This window comes from Danio rerio, chromosome 12 (assembly GCF_052040795.2).
Source record: "Danio rerio strain M-AB ecotype USA chromosome 12, GRCz13ab, whole genome shotgun sequence".
NCBI classification, from domain to species: Eukaryota; Metazoa; Chordata; class Actinopteri; order Cypriniformes; family Danionidae; genus Danio; species Danio rerio.
In genome coordinates, this window is record NC_141032.1 from 36,823,725 (window position 1) to 36,845,000 (window position 21,276).

The window sequence follows — 21,276 nt, forward strand, 5'->3', positions numbered from 1 at the left end:
AGAAATCTCTTTTCTCTCTGTTAAGCAGAAATTAGGGAAACATACAAGGAGCCTACAATAATAATTCTGACTTCAACTGTATATGGCTTTTAATTCTGCAGATGCACAGGTTATCTGCTACACTCTTCTGAAAATGCAGTCTGCGGTAGATGCATAATGAGAAAAAGTTCTGGTGTAAATGCACCTGGCAAATTTTACCTCAGGCAGGCACAAAATGTCACATGACAGTGTGTGGACCAATGAGAAGGCTCAAGCAGAGCATGAAAATAAATGAGGGCAGCGAGGCCCCTGCGCTCCTCGCTTTATGGTGCTCCACTTCAGGGAAACCATGTGACTTCCAGAGAGGGGAGAGAGAGAGAGAGAGAGAGAGAGAGAGAGAGAGAGAGAAAGAGAGAGAGAGAGACGGTGGGTCAGGAGGAACAGGGTCAGAGAGGGATATTTGAAGATGGATTTCTTGGCTAAGAACGCATGAATAAAAGGTAAGAATAGAGAAGAGCACACTTGAAATGTGTGAGTAACAGACATGCCGGTACTTCTGAATGAGCATCTGCATATTAGATTTCACAATGAGTAAAAATGAGCTGCGGTTGGCCATTAAATAAAGTAAAAAGTCTCACCCTTCTATAATACACTAAATAAATTGATAACAAATTAAAATTTATAATGAAAGCTAGAACCAAACCCTTTTATTATTCTTTCAAAAATATTGAACTAAAGGTAAAATAAATGTTAAATAAAGTTACTATTGAAATCAGATTTTAATATAATAAAATATAAATAAGTGAAACTTATTTTATAGCAGGCATAATTCTTAAACAAATTTGTATATACACTATATAACTATTTAAAGTAAATAATTAGGCGGAGTAGGTAGTGATGTCGCCTCACAGCAAGAAGGTCGCTGGTTCGAGCCTCGGCTGGGTCAGTTGGCGTGTCTGTGTGGAGTTTGCTTGTTCTCCCCGCGTTCGTGTGGGTTTCCTCCAGGTGCTCCGGTTTCTGCCACAGTCCAAAGACATGCGGTAAAGGTGAATTAGGTAGGTTAAATTGTCTGTGGACTAAGCCGAAAAGAAAATGAATTATATATATATACACACACACACACACACACACACACATACACACACACATATATATAAACACATACATACAGGTTAAATTGTCTGTGGACTAAGCCGAAAAGAAAATGAATTATATATACACACACACACACACACACACACACACACATACACACACACATATATATATACACATACATACACACACACACACACATTTACAACAGTGCTGTCTGGTACTCAAATCTGATTGGTTGATAGCTGTGTGATATTCTCCAATATCAGAACACGTACAGAGTCTTCACACTTGTGTATTACTCAGCCCACATAGAGTGACAGCAGATCAATAAACTCACTACAGCTTCACAAATATTGCAGCTGTTGGTCAAAATAATGTTATTTTGTGGCTTTTTAGGAGAATGTAGTTGTTTAGATTGCATCTATGCAGTTTATTTATAAGGATAGTGCCCATCAGCCTGTCATTGAGCAGAGCAAAGACAGTTGATATTGTACATCCACAAGATGGCAACAGAGACTGCATAATAAGCCCTTAGAGAAGAAAAGATAGATATATTTTCAAACTACAGCTGATCAAAACATTATAAAGTTGTTCAGTGACACTATAAGTCGATCTCTCTCTCTTTTTTTATGTTGCATTGCTGTATTTATACCATATATAGTAATTGTAGAGTATTGAGTGTGAGATGGGACTCATATATGAAGAATGTATGTATTTTGTGTTGGCCACTCTTTGTATAACCCCGAGTTACTTTTTGGTTGGTTATCTGTTTCTAATGAGTCTCTTGTTTTCATTACTGCTGACTAGTTTAGTAAAAAGACAGAAAAATCTGCTACTGTTTGCTCTGCTTTATTACGGTAATATCCCGATTGCAACAGAGAAATACTGGGAAATGTCTCTAGAGTGGCATTTCATGTCGTTCAGCCTTATAATCTTAAAATATCAAAGAAATAACGTGTTTTGTCAGCACTTCAGACATAACGGTAGAGAATTCTTTCAAATACTAGCTCTAAAATGACATTGGTGAATTTGTAACTGCTTCTGCTTCTAGCCACATAATCAGAATAGAAACACAAAAATACATCACATTTCATTAATTTATTAACTCATTGCATAAAAGTATCTGAATACAGTTTATTTCTCCAATAGCAGTCAGGAAGCAACTTTACTACTTCTACATTCAAAAGTTTTTTTTTTTTTTTAAAGTATTTCCTCCTTTACCAACTGACTCAACCTTATTTTTACTTGTGCACTCACCTGCTTTTCAATAAATTTGTTTGTATTTTGCAAGTTTGAGGTTTTATTAACTGGAAGGCGTTGTGAAAAGAGTGTGGACATGAGGATCTGTACACAGAAGTGCACATTATCCACTTCCCAATTCAGAAGAAATTCAGAAGAGTCTGATGATTATGAAACGTATAGAACCAAAAAACAAAGAGGAACCGTGGAGCACGTTTATTGGCTTTCTATAGAAGCTATTTTGAACGAAAAATAAAAAACGCAACTGGAAAATCTATGTGACTCACTTAGCAGATTGTAGTTTGCAACGTTTATAAGGTCATAAAAATTATGCCAAGTCAGAGTTACTTTTGAGTATTTTACTGGATTGTCAATGTTTATGTAATCCATATACTCATAAAGTCTGTTTTAAGCAGGGATTCTCAAACTCCAGAGAGTTTCAAAGGCGCCATCATTGGCCTAAAGTTCAGAGCAGCTCTGGGGAAGTCAAATTAACTTTGTGGGAGAGCATTGAGAAAACATGCTCACAAAAACTGGGCAAATGGCATAATTCTGTTCCACTGACCCTTCAGGTTAACTTGGCGAAATCTGGCAACCCACTACAAAGACTTTTTGACCCGAATTTAAATTCAATGGAAGTGATTTATTCATTTGGACCTCAAAGCTGACTATGCTTATAAAGCAGCTTTACACCACAGTTTCTGGTCTGTTGCAAAAAGTTGAGCTCGTGCAAGAATCATTCATTAGCCAAGAAGTCACATGACTGTAGGCGGGCAATGCTCGTAGTTTCTAGAATGTCCTAACCGTAAAAGAGTGGGCAAAACAAAAGGCATTTTTGAGCATTACCAAAATCCTTGAGATTGGACTTCCTCTATAGAAACTGAACACAAAGGTGCAGTAAGATTCAGGATGTCTGTGTTGGACTAACACAAGGCTGGTCTTTGGTGGTTTACTGGAAAGGTGAAAAGCATTTATTGTTTTGAAACTAATGTAAGGGTTTTGTGTTTGCAAACTCTCAGGTCTCACACTGAATTGGATCCTTTCTAAAACTACACAAGGAGCAATTAAATTAAAGGATTTTTTCTGGATTCAATTAGAGAGCTCGAAATAAGAAATCAAAAATACTTAGCAATTTCTATTAATTCACACATTGCAAATGATATGAATAAATTCAATGACTCTATGCTGAACATTTTTGTATTTTTACAAAAAAAAGCGTATATATATATATATATATATATATATATATATATATATATATATATATATATATATATATATTTATATATATATTATTTAATAAAATATTAAGAAATGCCTATAAAGTGTCTTGCCTTTTTTAAGATCACCCAGAAAATATATGGTCATAAAAACATAATCGGTGTGTGTGTGTGTGTGTGTGTGTGTGTGTGTGTGTGTGTGTGTGTGTGTATACAGTGGAAGGAAGAATTATTAGCACTCTTGTAAAATATTTATTCTTTTATATTTTTATGTTTAACAGAATAAATTTTTTTCAACACATTTGTAAACAATATTTTTAATAACTAATTTGTAATAACTGATTTATTTTATCTCTCCGATGATGACAGCACGTCATATTTTACTAGATATTTTGCAAGATATTAGGATTCAGCTTAAAGTGAAATTTGAAAACTTAACTAGGCAGGTTACGGTAATTAGGCAACTCATTGTATAATCAGTGTTGGGGGGGGGTAACGCATTACAAGTAACGCAAGTTATGTAAAAATATTACTTCTTTTAAAGTAACGCATTAATTTAAAAAAATTCATAATATTTGAGTTACTTTTTTAAAAATTAACTCAAGTTACTTTTTAGATTAGTTAATACGATTTCAAAAGTAGTTTGCTGAATTAAAATTAGTGTAATCACATCGAACCACACTCAATAATAAAATGAGCTCAGCCCTCTCTGGTGCATCCCTTGGACCTGATGTGACAGTCCGTGACAGCAAGGTTGTTGCATTTACCACAATTTTAGCCAGACATGCCTTACTTCAAAAGTTGAAACACCCAAAAGAAAAATACCCTGCAAGTTCTGAAAGAGATAATGTCTTAGGCAGGTATAAAAAAAGTAACTCAAAAGTAACATAATGCATTACTTTCCATAAAATGATGAATAATTTAATCCTCAAGTTTTAGATGAGAATTGTGTCGTTAATCAGGTGGAAAGGTTTCTGAACAACAAATTTTTTTGTTTCCATATTATAAACTGATTCCCTCTGGTAGGAGATAGAGAAATATAAAGTGTAGGCTGAACTGACATAAGAAATCCTTTGTACTCGTTTCAGTGGGTTTATTTAACAAGAGTTTATCTTAATTTGCATTCGCTACTGTATTTTGTAATTTTTTATTGTTTGTTTTTATGGAATGTCTGCAGCGATTATGGTGATGCCCATAACAAATTTCCTGTCAAAGACAATAAAGTTTTACTAACTAAAAGTAATGTAACTAGTTACTTTTTTGGATATTTTAATTCAATATTGTAATATTCAAAAGTAACTTTCATTGTATAATAATAGTTTGTTCTGTAGCCAAGTTTAAAAAAAATGCTTAAGGGGGCTAATAATATTGACTTAAAATAGTTTTAAAAAAAAGGTCCCACTTTATATTAAGTGGCCCTAACTAATATATACTTACATAGGAATTAAGTTTGTTACAATGTACTTATTATGTATTTACTGTGTACTTATGCTTGATTAAATACATGTATGTAATTACATCTGTAATTAACTTTTGTAATTACATTTGTAAATACACTGTTGACCATCCCTTACACCTGAACCTACCCTTAAACCTACACATGCCACCAAACCTGTCCATAACCCAACCTCTATTCCAACTCAAAAGCACCACAAGTGTTCTCAAATACATTATAAACACAGTAAGTACATTGTATTTATTTTTTAATGTAAGTACATGGTAGTTAGGGACACTTAATATAAAGTGGGACCAAAAAAAAAAAAATTGCTTTTATTTTAGCCGAAATAAAACAATCAAGACATTGAGACAAAGAGAAAAATATTATAGGAAATACTGTGAAAATGTCCTTAAACCTGCACAGTTGCATACTTGCAAATAAAAGCATTTATTTCAATAAAACAGATAAATATATACACATCTCACAGCACTGTATGTCTGACCTCTAACCACACACATAATTATGAGGCGTCAAATTAAGAAACAAACCGCCATTCACATTTCACAACAGACATCAGGCCACATGGAAATTCCACAGATAAGAGCACAGTTTATTAGACATGCATTATCACAAGTCTTGCTCCGGTGCCAAGCCATAAGAATAACACCTCATTTACCGCATTCTCTTTTGATTGAGCTCATTACCAAGAGTGTGTTGACTTAAGAGAGACAGATTGCACCCTTGAAAGAGAAAGTGGAAGAACACCACCCGCTGTCCGCAAACAACAGCAGCTCATTTGCGATATACACATTTGTATGGTCTATTTTCAGCCCCAGGGTTTATGGTTATTGGAAAGGCGTTGCCCTCTCTCTCCTTTCCGAGAAGGAGTCAATATTTCTCTGTCTCTCCCTCCATTCACAGCTAATCCAATTTAATGTCAGAAAAACGGTCCAGCTGAGAGCCGAATGGCATATTTCTGAGACATATAGATCAGTGTATATGTAGACACACACACACACACACACACACACACACACACACACACACACACACATACATAGATGTGGCTCCTCAGCTGAGAGCAAATGCAGGCTGACAGCCGATTCTTCTTGAATGTCGCTTCTACTGTCTGCCGTTGCAGTTTTGTTATGCCGAGTTCCTGCAGTCATGAGCAGAATGCAGCAGATTCATGAGTGTTTGTGACAACTGCATCATGACGCTCTGGAGGGTTGGGTAACAATTGAGTTTTTATGATACTGTTGCTACATCCATACTTTTAAAATGGAACAGGTGCCTAAAGCGGTCATTTAAAAATAGGTATTTTTTGGATTTGCTGAAAATTTGCTGACAAAACAATGAAGCTAATAATTACATTAAACGTTTCTATAATTTTTTACGCCATGTTTCTATAATAACACTTATACACATGTCCACAGAACATTTCAGGCTATAAAAACAGCTACAATGTATTCAGACAACAAAATGGGCAGATTCTGACGGTTGTGATATAGTCTGATGGATATTTTGAGCGGAAACTTTACATACACATTCTGGAGACACCAAAGGCTTATCTTGTAAAATGGGTAAAAGAGATGCCCTTTAAATGATAAAATGACAACACTTGTTTGATAAATTTCTGTTATAGAGTCTAAGCTTCAAAGAAGAACTAAACAGCACTACTTGTTTCTTTAACAAACCAAGCAGTGCAAAAACGATTCAAAGCACATGAGCTGCTGGTACATTATATGCGCAGAAAGACTTTAAGCCATTACTGTTTGCAGCTTTACCAATAATGCTAAAAAATACAAAATACCAAGATTAAAACAAGCAATATTATGGGTTACCAATTTAAAAAAAAAAACAATTTCTTCATATAAAAAGCACATTCTAGACGTCTCCGTACCACCCCTCTGATTTCAACCAACAGCTCAATTGATAGTTAAAAAAAATGTTACAGGTGCCTAAAGTAGTCATTTAAAAACAGGTATTCTTAGTCTGCAGCAAACTATTATAACTAATTTAATTTTCCTTTGATAAAATGATCACATTTTTGATAAATACTTCATAAAGTCTATGCTTCAATGAAGAATTAAACATCTTAGCTGGAATCGTGGCCCAGCAGCTTTACATAGCATTTTATACACTTGTTTACATATGGATGGTATGGTGGCCAAGAGCACTGCAGGAAAACAAACAAACAAACAAAAAACATGCAAATAGAAATACACTAACAAAGAAAAATTCTTCATCAATTTGACAAAATACACTCATGCAAATTCTCATAATACATGTATATAGCCCAAACCACACAAAAATATGTAGGGAACCCCAAAAATAGCCACACCAGCTTCCTGATTAATAATAATAATAATAATAATAATAATAATTCCTTATATTTATATAGGGCTTTTCTGGTCACTCAAAGCGCTTTACACATTTTTTAAGGGTAATCTCCTCGTCCACCACCAGTGTGCAACTCCAGAGAGTCAGGACCTAAGTTTAACATCTCATTCAAAAGACGGCGCTCACTGAGCAGTATAGAATCCTCTTTAATATACTGGGGCATTAAGACCCACAATGACCGCAGGTTGAGCGCCCCCTGCTGGTTTCACTAACACCATTTCAGGCAGCAACTGGTTTAAAGTCAGTGGTGTTGTCAGGGATGTAAAACAAGAGCTTTTGGTTTATTTTAACGTCCTAATCATAAAGTTTTTTGTTGTTTGTATATTTTTAAGCTTCAATAATCTATTAAATTGTACTGTTGATTATAAACAAGAAGCTGGATTTGTTGTTTGTTTTTGGGTCCCTTTACGAAATTTCCAAGCGATATTTGCAGCTTTTGTGTGTGTTATGAGAACTTGTGTGCAAGTGTTTTTTCAAACTGCTAGGGATGTTTTCTTTATTTGTTAGTGTTTTTCTGTTAGCACATCTTTGGTAAAAGAATAGAAATGTGATATTTATTGTGATTAGTATTAAGATCAACTTATATGCAATATTTTGTCATGATACAATTTTTGGCCAGTTTGCTTCTCTAAAATTCATCAAATGAGACAAAATAAAATGAAAACATTCTGACTTAATGTATGTCCTTGTCAGGAAATAGTTTAAAATGGAGTAGACAATACATGTCATTAAAAATATTGCATTTCAACAGAGTAGATATGAGCCAATGTACCCTCTAAGTTAGAGTTGGTCAAACAGCAGATTGTGTAAATTCACAAAAAGTTATTTTAAAAAAATGTCTGTAATAAAGGTCCACCAGCCAATCTCCATACTCTTCACACATGCACTTGTTAATTCATAGCATCTATGGTCATTGCTGTTTTCAGAAGTGCAGTATGAAACAAACACCAATTCAGCACAGACATTTTGTGGACAAATTAAACAGTGCTAAAATGATTCAAAGCACATGGGTGAGCTGCTGATACATCATATGCACAGCTGAAAAAGTCTGAATGTGCTTGTACAGTATGCAGCTTTAACAATACCAAACTACAGCGATAGTATTGCATTGCATGTTTTCAAAATGTAGCCTACTGATATCTTCCTTTACAGAAGCACGTTTCCAGTCATCTTTCTGCACCTCTGATTCCAAATAACAGTTCATGCATTTAGGTGACACCAAAATGAGGCACAAAAATCTGCATTTTGATTTGATCCAGTGCATACCAGCCATACATAGTGGCAATGTCAATTTATCATTAATATGAAGATGAGACCAAGGGATCTGGGAGAAAATGGAAAACTCATGGTAACTCAGGGCTTTCTTATCACGAAGGACACCACACCAGATCAAATGACAGGCTCACTTTCAGTGTCTTTATCTCTCTCTCTCTCAGCCTGTACAAACAAACACACCTAAACAACACACACACACACACACACACACACACACACACACACACACACACACACACGCACGCACACACACACACACACACACAGCAGTTCCAGTAAAATTACAAAGCGCAGCATTTCCCTTCTGATTGTTTTGCCAATAACAGCCAGATGAACAATAATGGATTGTAGCACAACTGACTTACAGTCACCTGTACACATGAGTGCATTGTCATGACATGTGATCCTACCAGTTGTTACTGGAAAAGCTGCTGTGAGATTCTGCACTCTACCAGGAAGGAAGTGAAGGTGACAGAAAACAATAAAATAACTCTTTGTGAGAAAAAAAAAAAAGAGGTGAAGGTTAAATGTGTGTGAGGGTGCTTAGTTTTACTGGCAGTGAGATGACCAATGTTCAAGAAAAGCCCAACCGGTTGAGTAAGATGCTTAAGCATAATCATGTATTATTATTGTTATTATGGTGAACACGTCGTTGGTCATGTTCGCACTCCACAGTGTGAGGAGAAACAACCTCATTTTAATGCAGAAGTGAAAATCTCTAAATTATTGTGTGTGCTTACAGAACACACTACAGTGCATAACCTAAGCATTAACAAACCATCAGGGCTCGATTTTTGCACCTTTTTTTTTTTTTTAAGATTTTGACACAGATTTCAATGTGCATGTAAACACATTAACTTGCTTAAAATTAAATTACGATTAAAGCTAAACAAACAAAATGCATTATTTCAACGGACTTATTAATTAATAAAATTTCCCACTGTGTACCTTTGTGATAGCAATATATAGTATAGTGCACCTGGAAAGTATTCATAGCGCTTCACTTTTTCCACATTTTTTATGTTTCAGCCTTATTCCAAAATGGATTAAATTTATTTATTTCATTTATTTCCTCAGAATTCTTCACACAATAGCCCATAATTACAATGTGAAAAGAGATTTTTTTTTTAATTGTTGCAAATTTATTAAAAATAAAAAAGCTGAAAAATCACATGTACATCAGTATTTACTGCCTTTGGTCAATACTTTGTTGATGCACCGTTGGCAGCAATTACAGCCTCACGTCTTTTTGAATATGATGCCACAAGCTTGGCACACCTGTCTTTGGGAATTTTGCCTATTCCTCTTTGCGGTACTTCAAGCTCTATCTGGTTATTTGGGAAGCGACGGCGAGCAGCCATTTGCAGATCTCTCCAGACATGTTTAATAGGATTTGGTTCTGGGCTCTGGCTGGGCCACTCAAGGACATTCACAGAGTTGTTGTGAAGCCACTCTACTGATATTTTGGTGGTGTGCTTTGGGTCATTGTCCTGCTGGAAGATGAACCGTCGCCCCAGTCTGAGGTCAAGAGCACTCTGAAGCAGATGTTCATTCAGGATGTCTCTGTACATTGCTGTATTCATCTTTCCCTCTGTCCTGACTAGTCTTCTAGTTCCGGCTGCTGAAAAACATTCCCACATCATGATGCTGCCACCACCATGCTACACTGTAGGGATGGTATTAGCCTGATGATGAGCGGTGCCTGGTTTTCTCCAAACGCCTGGCATTCACTCCAAAGAGTTCAACTTTAGTCTCATCAGACCTGGGAATTTAGTTTCTTATGGTCTGAGAGTCCTTCAGATGCCTTTTGGCATATTCCAAGCGTGGAGTGTCTTCCATCTGCCCACTCTGCCATGCAGGCCTGATTGGTGGATTGCTGCACAGATGGTTGTTCTTCTGTAAGGTTCTCCTCTTTCCACAGAAGAATGCTGGAGTTCAGACAGAGCGACCCTCAGGTTTATGATCACCTCCCTGACTAAGGCCCTTCTCCCCCGATCACTTAGCTTAGATGGCCGGCCGGCTCTAGGAAGAGTCCTGGTGGTTCCAAACATTTTCCACTTATGGATGAAGGAGGCCACTGTGCTCAATGAAACTTTTAGAGCAGCAGAAATTTTTCTGTAACCTTTCCGAGCCTTGTGCCTCAAGACAATTCTGTCTCTAAGGTATACAAATAATTCCTTTGTCTTCATGCTTGGTTTTTGCTGACATGCACTGTCAACTCTGGGACTTTATATAGACAGGTTTATGCCTCATATATATATATATATATATATATATATATATATATATATATATATATATATATATTAGAGCTGGACAATGCACAAATAATAAGCCAACGTTCTATGAAAGCAGGTTGATGTGTTTATATGCAGATCAAAATCTGTATAACAGAGCTGCACGATATTGGACAAAACTGACTTTGTGATGTTTAGTTTTTCTGCTATATTTATATATTGTTATTTGAATATAGTTTCACCAGATGATTGGTATAGCTCATTTTGGGAAGAATTATTAATTTTATGTTGATTGGGTAGGACGAATTATCATCATAAATTAAACATATAGTGTTTTACGGTTTTCTGGAACTGTATTCAGGCACAGAAATTAAATATTCAAATGTAAAAAATAACACTTCATAGTCTTTGTTGTACAATAAAATAAACGATTAAACTTTGTTAAAATGTTATGATTACTTGGACACAAATGATTTAAATTTACTTAAAATCAAAGCAAACAAGCAAATGAAAAACCTTCACACTTTTAAAGTTAAACTTCACAATGTGGTCAACTATAATTCCACTCAAATTTCCCTAATGGATGAATAAGCTATAACTTAACTTAAAATGATGTTGTAGATTCTGCGATGTGACTATTGCGGATTTGCACATTGAGATATCAATACTGAAACAATATTTTGTGTAGCCCTACTGTGTAACCTTAACAAAAAATCTTTTAAAAAAGGGGCAAAAATCTAGCTGTGATGTTTGTTATTGCTTAGGTTATGCAATTTAAACCCTGGCTATCAAGCTACGAGTGTCCAGTAAACCAAGCTTGTGCAGCACTGATATAGAATGAAAACAATTTGGGCAAGTATTTGAAAACGTAACATTCTGTAGCGCCTTTAGTTATTTTATAAGAACATTTCACAATTTCAGCACTCATAGACATCTTTCACCTTTTCATCAGTGACATGCAGTGTAAACCATCTCTTGGTCATTTTCAGAAACTGTATGTTGAGTTCACTCAAACTGATGGGATTTTTTTTTATTTGCGATTTGATTGGACAGGAGTTATTTAACTGATTATTGTAGTAAGCCAATAGTCAAGACTTGTCACCGTAGACAAAAAATAAATAAACATAAAGAAGTGACTGCAGATTGAAGGGATGTAGTGCAGTAAAAGCACTAAAGTAAAAGTGCACAATTTCAAAACTCCTAAGTAGAGTAAAATTCCTGAGAAAATCTATTTACAGTAATTTGAGCAATTGAAATTGGTTACTTTACACCACTGATGGTAAAAAGAAATATGTACAACGTATTTACCGTTATATGCAGACAAAGCACTTTTGATCACAATAATGTAAAACAAAAGAGAAGGGCATATTGTTCTGAATCCAAGTGGAATCTGAACCAGATCATCTGGTTTTGGTGTTCCACTCAACCAGCACGTCCAGCTCGTGCTTTGTCTGAACTGTTGCTGTAAACACCACCAAAATAGAGATAGAGATCGCAGGACATGTGATGTCAGGACTGTGATGATTGAGCTAAATCCTGTGCTCTATGTTTAGCTAGAACATTCATGTACTGTAAGACTCAAACCGGGAAACGATGAGCAGGCTGTATCTGGCTTTGTCCTATTTCAGTTTAGTGATGGATCTGATGACAGCTACATGTCAGGCTCTTAAGACTGTAATTGTTCAGCACTTTATGCTAATGTAAGTGACTTTAAAATGTTACTATTAAAACATTAACAATTAAGACACTGATTAAAAACAAATGCTGATTTAAAAAAATGAGGAAATATAGATAGAATGCATAATCAACATTACTAAAAACTATGATATTATGTATTTAGTTATGCATTTAATTTTTTTTCATAGGCTAACAGACACACTTCTGTACAGCTTAAAGTGACAAGACTTAACTAAACTTGAAAGACTTAACTAGGTTAATTAGGTTAACTAGGCAGGTTAGGGTAATTAGGCAAGTTATTGTATAACGATGGTTTGTTCTGTAGACAATCAAAAAAATATAGCTTAAGGGGGTTAAAAATATTAACCTTAAAATGTTTTTTTAAAGATTAAAAACTGCTTTTATTCTAGCCAAAATAAAACAAATAAGACTTTCTCCAGGAGAAAAAATATTATTAGGCATACTGTGAAAATTTCCTTGCTCTGTTAAACATCATTTGGAAAAAATAAAATAAAAATCAAATGGGGGCTAATAATTCTGACTTCAACTGTATACAATATAATAATTATATACATATACATGTAGAGTAGCAGTGCGATATGGCTGTATATCGGCACTGGTGGGAGGCATGCGTAGGCACGAGGCTGCAGGCCTTCTGCTGAGTCCCATGACACTTTCATTAATCACAACTCACTTGATGCTGCATTTATACAACAGTTTGACGCCACAATAGTGTATAATAGAAAAGAAAATCAAACACGGAGAGTCTAAAAATCCTTTTGTAAGAGTGTAACCCTGCCGGTCCTACGCTACCCAACCCGCTCCGAGGTGGTATTGAACCGGCTGCCTTCCGCATGGGAGTCGGGTGCTCTACCAAGGAGGCTAAAGACCATGGCCTCTGACCTCTAAAGGTGCTCTAGCAACAGATGCAAGAGGAGTGAGGTTTACCTGCACAGCACACACTAGCTGGCCTCCGTTACAAGAGGAACTACTTTCTTCCGCCATTCACATCTGCAGCGGACATCAGAACAGCAGAAACCCCTGCTACTTCACTTGCTACATTGCTACGTCACTTTGTAGCTAGTATTTGAAAGATTTTCTAGCGATGAATGACAACAGTTACAGGTTTCCCAGTATTTCTCTGTCACTATAATTAACCTTGAAAAAGCCAAAGCCACACAAACACTGCCAGACTACTGTGGCACTGTTGTTCTTCTTTCTTTCTTTTTACTAAACTAGAAGACTTATTAGAAACAAACAGTTGGCCAACCAAAAAGTAACTCAGGGGTATTCAAAGAGGGTTATTCCAATACAAAAATACATACATTACTGAAATAAGAGTCCTATCTAACACTCAACACACTACTATTACAGTATATGGTATAAATACAGCATTTGATCAGCTGTCATTTGTAAATACCCCAATCTTTTCTCCAAGGGCTTATTATTTGGCCTCGAACGTCAACTGTCTTTGCTCTGAAATTATAAATAATTATAAATATTATAAATAAACTGCATACATGCAATCTGAACAACTACATTCTCACTTAAAAAGCCTCAAAAGTACATTATGTTGTCCAACAGCTGGACTATTTATCAAACTGTAGTGAGATTATTGATTTGCTGTCACTCAGAGTAAAACACAAGAGCGAAGGGGCTGTACGATATCGCACGGCTATCAGCCAGAACAGAACTGTTGTTTAAAAAAAAAATTATAATTATATAATATATATATATATATATATATATATATATATATATATATATATATATATATATATATATATATTAAATGCACAGTCTCAATATGATATTGAACCACGGTTCAATACGTGCGTGTGAATTGCGGTTTTTTGCGTTTAAATAATTTATGTGCGTTTTATATCTCCCCGAATTGACTGTGTGTGCCTCTAAATCCATGAGCTGAGATGAAGAAACTCCTGCACGTGAGTAAATATTAAAATCACTATGCTTTAAAGTTAGGGGGCGCTTGACCATCATTTCACACAATAACATTGCGAGCAGCGGTGAAGTGAGGCTGAGGCAACAGTACAAGGAAGCGCCGGCGAAGTGAGACAACAGTACAAGAAAGCGCCGGTGTCTTTTAAATCTGCCGTGTGAGGACATTTATATTTTGCCAGTGAGCAAAATGCCAATAAAAGAAAAATCGGAGAACAAAAAGTAACTGTGTAACCATGACTGCACATCTGCAGCGCCATCACCCAGCAATATCACTGTCTGAAGGCAGATAGCAGAGAAGGTAATAAAGTCCTCCAAATAGCAACAATCCCTCGCTGAATCTTTCAACCAAACATACCCATCTGGTTCCAAGAGACACATAAAAATAACAAAGGCAGTGCGGGTGTTTATTGCTTAACGATTTGCAGCCATTTTTGGGTATTGGAGATGCAGACTTTTGTCATTTGATAAAAGCACTCAATCCGCATTACAGGCTACAGTCTTGCATTTTTTCAGCACCGAGATAATTAAGATGGTGTATTTATGTTCACTTAAGTACAAATATGTTTATTTGAAATGGCCAATTTATCTTTATTAACTTCACATGTATGTTTATTTTTTAAAGTGTAGGATTTTATGTGTTCCCCAATTTGTACTTGGGCTACCAGAAGCTGAGAGATTTCAGTGTTAATTTTTTTTTAATACAATACAATAGGAACTAGTGTACTTTTCTTGGCTTTTAAGTAAAACAAAATGAGTATTGCAATAAATCATTTTTATTTTTTTCTTCTTAACCTCTTACTGTTCCTATTGCCTATAGAATAAAAATGTTAAAAAATATGTGTCAAGCCATGAGAACCGAACCGAAGACCTTGTTAAAAAACCGAGGTATGTATTGAACAGTGGGCTAACTGTATTGTTGCATCCCTAAAACATACATGCACTTATGTATGTGTGTGTGTGTATATGTAAATATATATATATATATATATATATATATATATATATATATATATATATATATATATATATATATATATATATATATATATATATGTATGTATATATATATGTATATATATATATATATATGTGTGTGTGTATATATATATATATATATATATATATATATATATATATATATATATATATATATATATATATATATATATATATATATATATGTATATATATATGTATATATATATATAAATATACATAAATCTGAATACAGTTGAAGTCAGAATTATTAGCCCCCCTGTTTATTTTTTCCCCAATTTCTTTAAGGAGAAAAGTTTTTTTTTCAACACATTTCTAAACATAATAGTTTTAATACCTCCTTTCTAATAACTGGTGTCTTTTATGAAAACAGTAAATTATATTTTACTAGATATTTTTCAAAACACTTTTAAAAAGCTTAAAGTGACATTTAAAGGCTTAACTGGGTTAATTAGGGAATTTAGGCAAGTCCTTGTATTTGGGAGATCTTTAAAAAGAAGAAAAAAAACTCTAAAGAGGGCTAAAAATTCTGACTTCAAGTGTGTTTGTACACATGTGCACACACACATGCACACATTTTAAAACTGATATACTGGTTTTATAAATTGAACTGTAACAAATGCAAATTTAGTGTGAAAGAAAATTGGAAAATGAAAAAAAAAAACTGAATATAAAAACAAATAGCAACTTTGTTTCCTGGCAGATGAGGATCCAGAAACGCTGGCCCCTGCTCAACAAAGGAAAGCATTTCAATATTTACATAAAGCTAATGCCAGCATCCACAGCGCAAAGCTTATCAGCACTGAACTGAAAATGACCACGAAAACCCCTGAACACGTATATAAAGAAGTATGAAGCACACAAGCTGCTGATCTAAACACTTGCTTGAGCATCTTCCACAGAATAAATATGCAGCATTTACAATAACATACAGTCTGCGTGTGCATAGTTTTGGTCTGAGAAATATGTAATGCAATCAGCAAGAGAATCTCAGCGTGGTAAAAAAAATAGAAGAATGAAGGGAACTCTTTCAAACGGACTTCCAGTAAACCCTCCTCTTACTGCAACGGTTTCTCTCACAACAGGGAGCTGTTTCTTCAGACGCACCAGAAAAAAAAATAAAAAATCATATGCAGCTCATTTACGGGCACTAATCCAGCAGCTGCAGTCAAAGACAAATATATAGACACACTGATACACTAAGGTAGAACATGCTGTGCTTAAAAACAACTGACTTTGCATGTTTATTGGTACTTTTGAGTGGACGCTCTGTGATGTATGACAGACTCATTTTTAGCATCATAAAATAACAATAGATCAGTCACAGAGACTTAACAGGGTTTTAACTCCCCAGAGAATCTCCTCACAAGTCAAAACTCTATATGCTAACATTAAAGGTTATGCATCTGGAAGAAGTTTTTGCAATAGATAAATAAAATGCAACATTTGTATCTCACAATTGGAAGTTTATATTTCACATTTCTGACTTTTTTGATAAATCGCAAGTTTTATATATGGAGTAAACACAGATATACAAACTAAAATAAAAATCTGAACAGTGAGTCTATATCTTGCGATTTGGAGTAATTTTAAGTTTCTTGCAATCTTGTAGAATTGGAGGAAATAAACTCAAACTTGAGGTGTTAATTTTCTCTAAATTGCACATTTATAGGTTCTTTTTTTCAGGCTGATTCAGAAAAATTCACAGTTGTCAGAATCTATCCAAATTGCAAGATCCAACAAAAAAAAAATATTTCTTGTTATTTACCTTCTAGCAAGGTTTTATTCTTAAAATTGAAACCTTTTTCCAAACCAGGCTTTTTGGAATTATGTGCCCGTTGCTACATTTGTGAGAACAAACAAATATGTACCCTGGACTACATCTTGCAGTTTTTGTTTTCACAAATCCACTGTGAGGGTGCTGTGTATATTTTTTTACAATCTCAAATATGTTACTGGGGATCGTTATGCCATCTCTCTTAAATTCACTAGAGGGCGCTGTGTACATTTTTAATCAAATACGTTACTGGGGAATGGTATGCCATCTCTCTTAAATCCACTAGAAGGCACTGTGTACATTTTTGCAAATATCAACTTTTTTTTTGTCCCAGTCATCAGTAGCTGTTTCCATCTAAAGATGCTAATCAAAAGTATGCACAAAACAGGAATATCGCATAAAAGACGTGAAAATAAAGCAGCGCTTCATCCAATGCGTCAAAGAGAATAAAATCATCACTTTCTGATTAACTGGCGCCAAATATCAACAGTAAAAATGAAATTTACTGCAGAGGCTGTGTGAACCTTTTCTTCATTTAATAAATTACTTGTGCCTCGGAACACAAATACCGACATGCAATGAATGCTTGGTGGCCTTTACAGGCGCGAGACGCCGTCGCTCTTCATTCTGCAGATAATCAATAATATAATAACACTAATACTGAAATGGTTGAGGCGTTTTAGAATGACCAAAACAACAGTTCAGATGCTTTACAATGTGCTCAGCTGGCTGGTTTGTTTATTCACACACATTTTTATAATGTCTTATATTAAAATCACATGACTTTTTTTTTAAATGCGCGTACTGCAGTTTGTTCAGTAAAAGTGTTATACGTTTATGTGCATCTTTTCTTATCAAATAAAACGTGTATCCTACTCAATTATGCGCATTTGCAAAACTTATGCGAATCAAGGCTTTCCATTAACTGTTTTTTTATGCGCATATCCAAAATGTAGATAAAAATAGGTGGATAGAAACATAGCTAGTGAGAGAAGCTAATTGGCTTGCCCTCATGCATAATATATCAGCTTTATATCAACTGACTGTTAATCGGTCAGTGGTACTACCTCGTAGAGTTCGTTTTACACACAAAATGCAGCCATATGCACATTCATTCATTCATTTTCTTGTCGGTTTAATCCCTTTATTAATCCAGGGTCGCCACAGCGGAATGAACCGCCAGCCATATGCACAAACGCGAGTTAACAAGTTCTCAAAAATGTTGCCCTGGGCACATTTTCCAGAAGTGTTGACTTTGTTTTATGCAACTGAATTTAGAGAGCTTCTAGAATAGAACAATTAAGACTTTTTTTCTTGCAACTAAAATATATATATATATATATATATATATATATATATATATATATATATATATATATATATATATATATATATATATGAATATTTTGAATTAAAATCTTGCAATTCTGAGTGCAAATCTCACAGCTCTAAAGGAAAAGGTCAGAATTGTAAAAAATTGTGCTTAAAATAACAATTCTGAGGTTACATCTCAATTCTAAAAATAATTTAAAAAAACTCATAGAATCCTGAGTTGTAAACGTCATAATGCAATTAATAAAAGCCCAAGTTGTGATAAAAAGAGTTCCAATTATATTTATTATTATTTTATCCCATTTCATAATTGGCCCTCCATGCTTGTTAAATTCGGAGAAATCATTCAAATAAACTGGCCACCACACGAATCTCTCCAACTCCTGCAAAAGTCATGCCCTACAGCCAAAAAGCAGTCTGGCACGATGGGATGAATGACAAATGCTCTCATTTGAATATAATGTAGGAATCGAGTGCCATCTGGCAACACCCTGGCCCTCACCTCCAGCCCCCACCCTCTCCTGCCTCTTACTGGAAACCCAGGCAGCTGCTCGACTCGCTTTCACAAGCTCTCCTGACACTTCCCGCAGGGTTTATTAGAGTCGGCCTGGCAAAACTCAGCTGCTGGAAACACGGCCAGTAAAGGCCAGGAAACCTCCACTGATGACCGTATGACATCACTGCAGCCACGGGTGTAAATACGATTGTGTTACTCACGGCACACAGCATGACACTCGAGTATCAAACACTTTTAGAAGACTAATACTTTTAATTTGATCTATTAATGGGACATGGATACTCTTTTAGCATTTTCAAGAAGACATGTGGGCACTCATCAAATGTGCATGGCTAAATGACACTGCTATATCTGCAGATGAATCAGGTACAGTTTTGAAAGTCAAATTGTTTCTATTCACAAATGACTGAGAGATAGTTAAAAGGCATAACAGCATGCAGTCAAGATGCAGGATCAGATTGCTAAACTTCCTGGTCTACCTTATTTGTAATACAAACGATGTGCCAAAAACAGGTTTTAATCTGCCATCATATATCATGCACACATGAAGATTGAGTGTGTAACTGATTACCTGGAATTTGGAATATGTAATCCGAGCACAAACATTTTTAACTGCTATCTAGACACACTTTAAAATGATATAAATCAACCACAGTTACTTTTTAAAGAGCACCTATGAAGAAAATATTTTTTTGTGAGCTGCTGAACAGAACTGTGTGTAGATAAAAGGTGTCCACAGTCATAATGGGGTGAAATAAATGCATTAAGTCTCTTTTTAAAAAAATTTTTTTAAAATTTTGAGGCCCTCAGCAGCAAGACGTAGGGGTGTGGTTTTCCCGCCCACCTAATTGATTGACAGTCATGTTTAACATGTCTCAGTAGTAATGCGTATAATCAAGTTGATGCGTTAAATCAGGTTTATTTTGTACATTAACATAACGTATATCCATACAGCAGTGGATATTAACGTGTATCCTGTCACATTTGCTGTGCAAAAACATTGCCTAATCTCACGAGGCAAAGTAAATATTTTACATTTTGTCAGTTTAGTGGCTAATTCGTACGAAAATGTATGATTTTAAAAAGAAGGCGCGGCACCCAACCCAACCCCACCAGTCATTGGGTGATGAGCAAATCGTACTAAATTGTGCGAATTAGAGCGTACAAATTCATACGAATTAGCCACTAAATCTAAAAGTTACGAAATACCGTGACATTGCGTTGGCAAAAACAGTGCAAAAATAAATGCGCACACTTTGTGTTCATGTCTGTATGTGTGTATGCGTGAACTTTGTAACGACATTGTGTGTGACTCATCGTTGCAGAAAGGCTTAAATTAACTCCACAACAAATGCATTAAATAATCATTGGGAAAGTTCTTACTGTAGCATTTCTCACAAACATTACGCGACATCTGCTTCCTTCATGTCTGTCATTGTGCTGTTTAGTTGAGTTGGAGATTGAGGCAATCTCTTACAGGCACGTGGGAACGGTGGGTGTGGAGAAATGGCATTAAAGGCACAGGCAACAAAAACAGCTACAGTTATCTGATGTGTGTTTTGAGCTGAAACTTCACAGACACATTCTGGAGACACAAAAGCCTTATAATAAATCTTAAAAAAGGGGTTAAAATTTGTGTCTTTTAATGAGATGATAACAAAGTATTCACAAAATTGTAGGAAACTTTTAGAATTATTGGATTCTGCCACTTTTATTAGTTTTTCTTCGGCTTAGTCCCTTTGTTCATCAGGGGTCGCCACAGCAGAATGAACCGCTACTTATCCATAATATGTTTAACGCAGCGGATGCCCTTCCAGCTGTTAACCAGTGCTGGGAAACACCCATACACTATGGCCAATTTAATTTTCACCTATAGTGCATGTCTTTGGACTGTGGGGGAAACCGGAGCACTCGGATGAAACCCATGCGAACACAGGGTGATCATGCAAACTTCATACAGAAATGCTGGCCCAGCTGGACTAGCAACTATTTACTTTTTAAGTTTCCAAACTTTTTACCTAAAAAATTAAGTGTAACATTAAATAGTTGCTTTTTAATTGATTACACGATTTTAAAGTATTCACATAATCGTAGAAAATAATTTGCCTAAATCAGTTTTTTTCTTT

At 35.3% G+C, this 21,276-nt stretch overlaps 1 protein-coding gene across 2 annotated transcripts in view; it reads left to right on the forward strand.

The window, feature by feature from the left end:
* The first annotated feature begins 379 nt into the window (after positions 1-379).
* tha1 (threonine aldolase 1) overlaps positions 380-21,276 on the forward strand; it is a 47,237-nt gene continuing 26,340 nt past the window's right edge. For both annotated transcript variants that reach the window (XM_087274878.1, XM_087274880.1), the window contains exon 1: positions 380-479. The gene's annotated coding sequence lies outside the window, so the exon portion shown is untranslated. The remainder of the gene's footprint in view (positions 480-21,276) is intronic.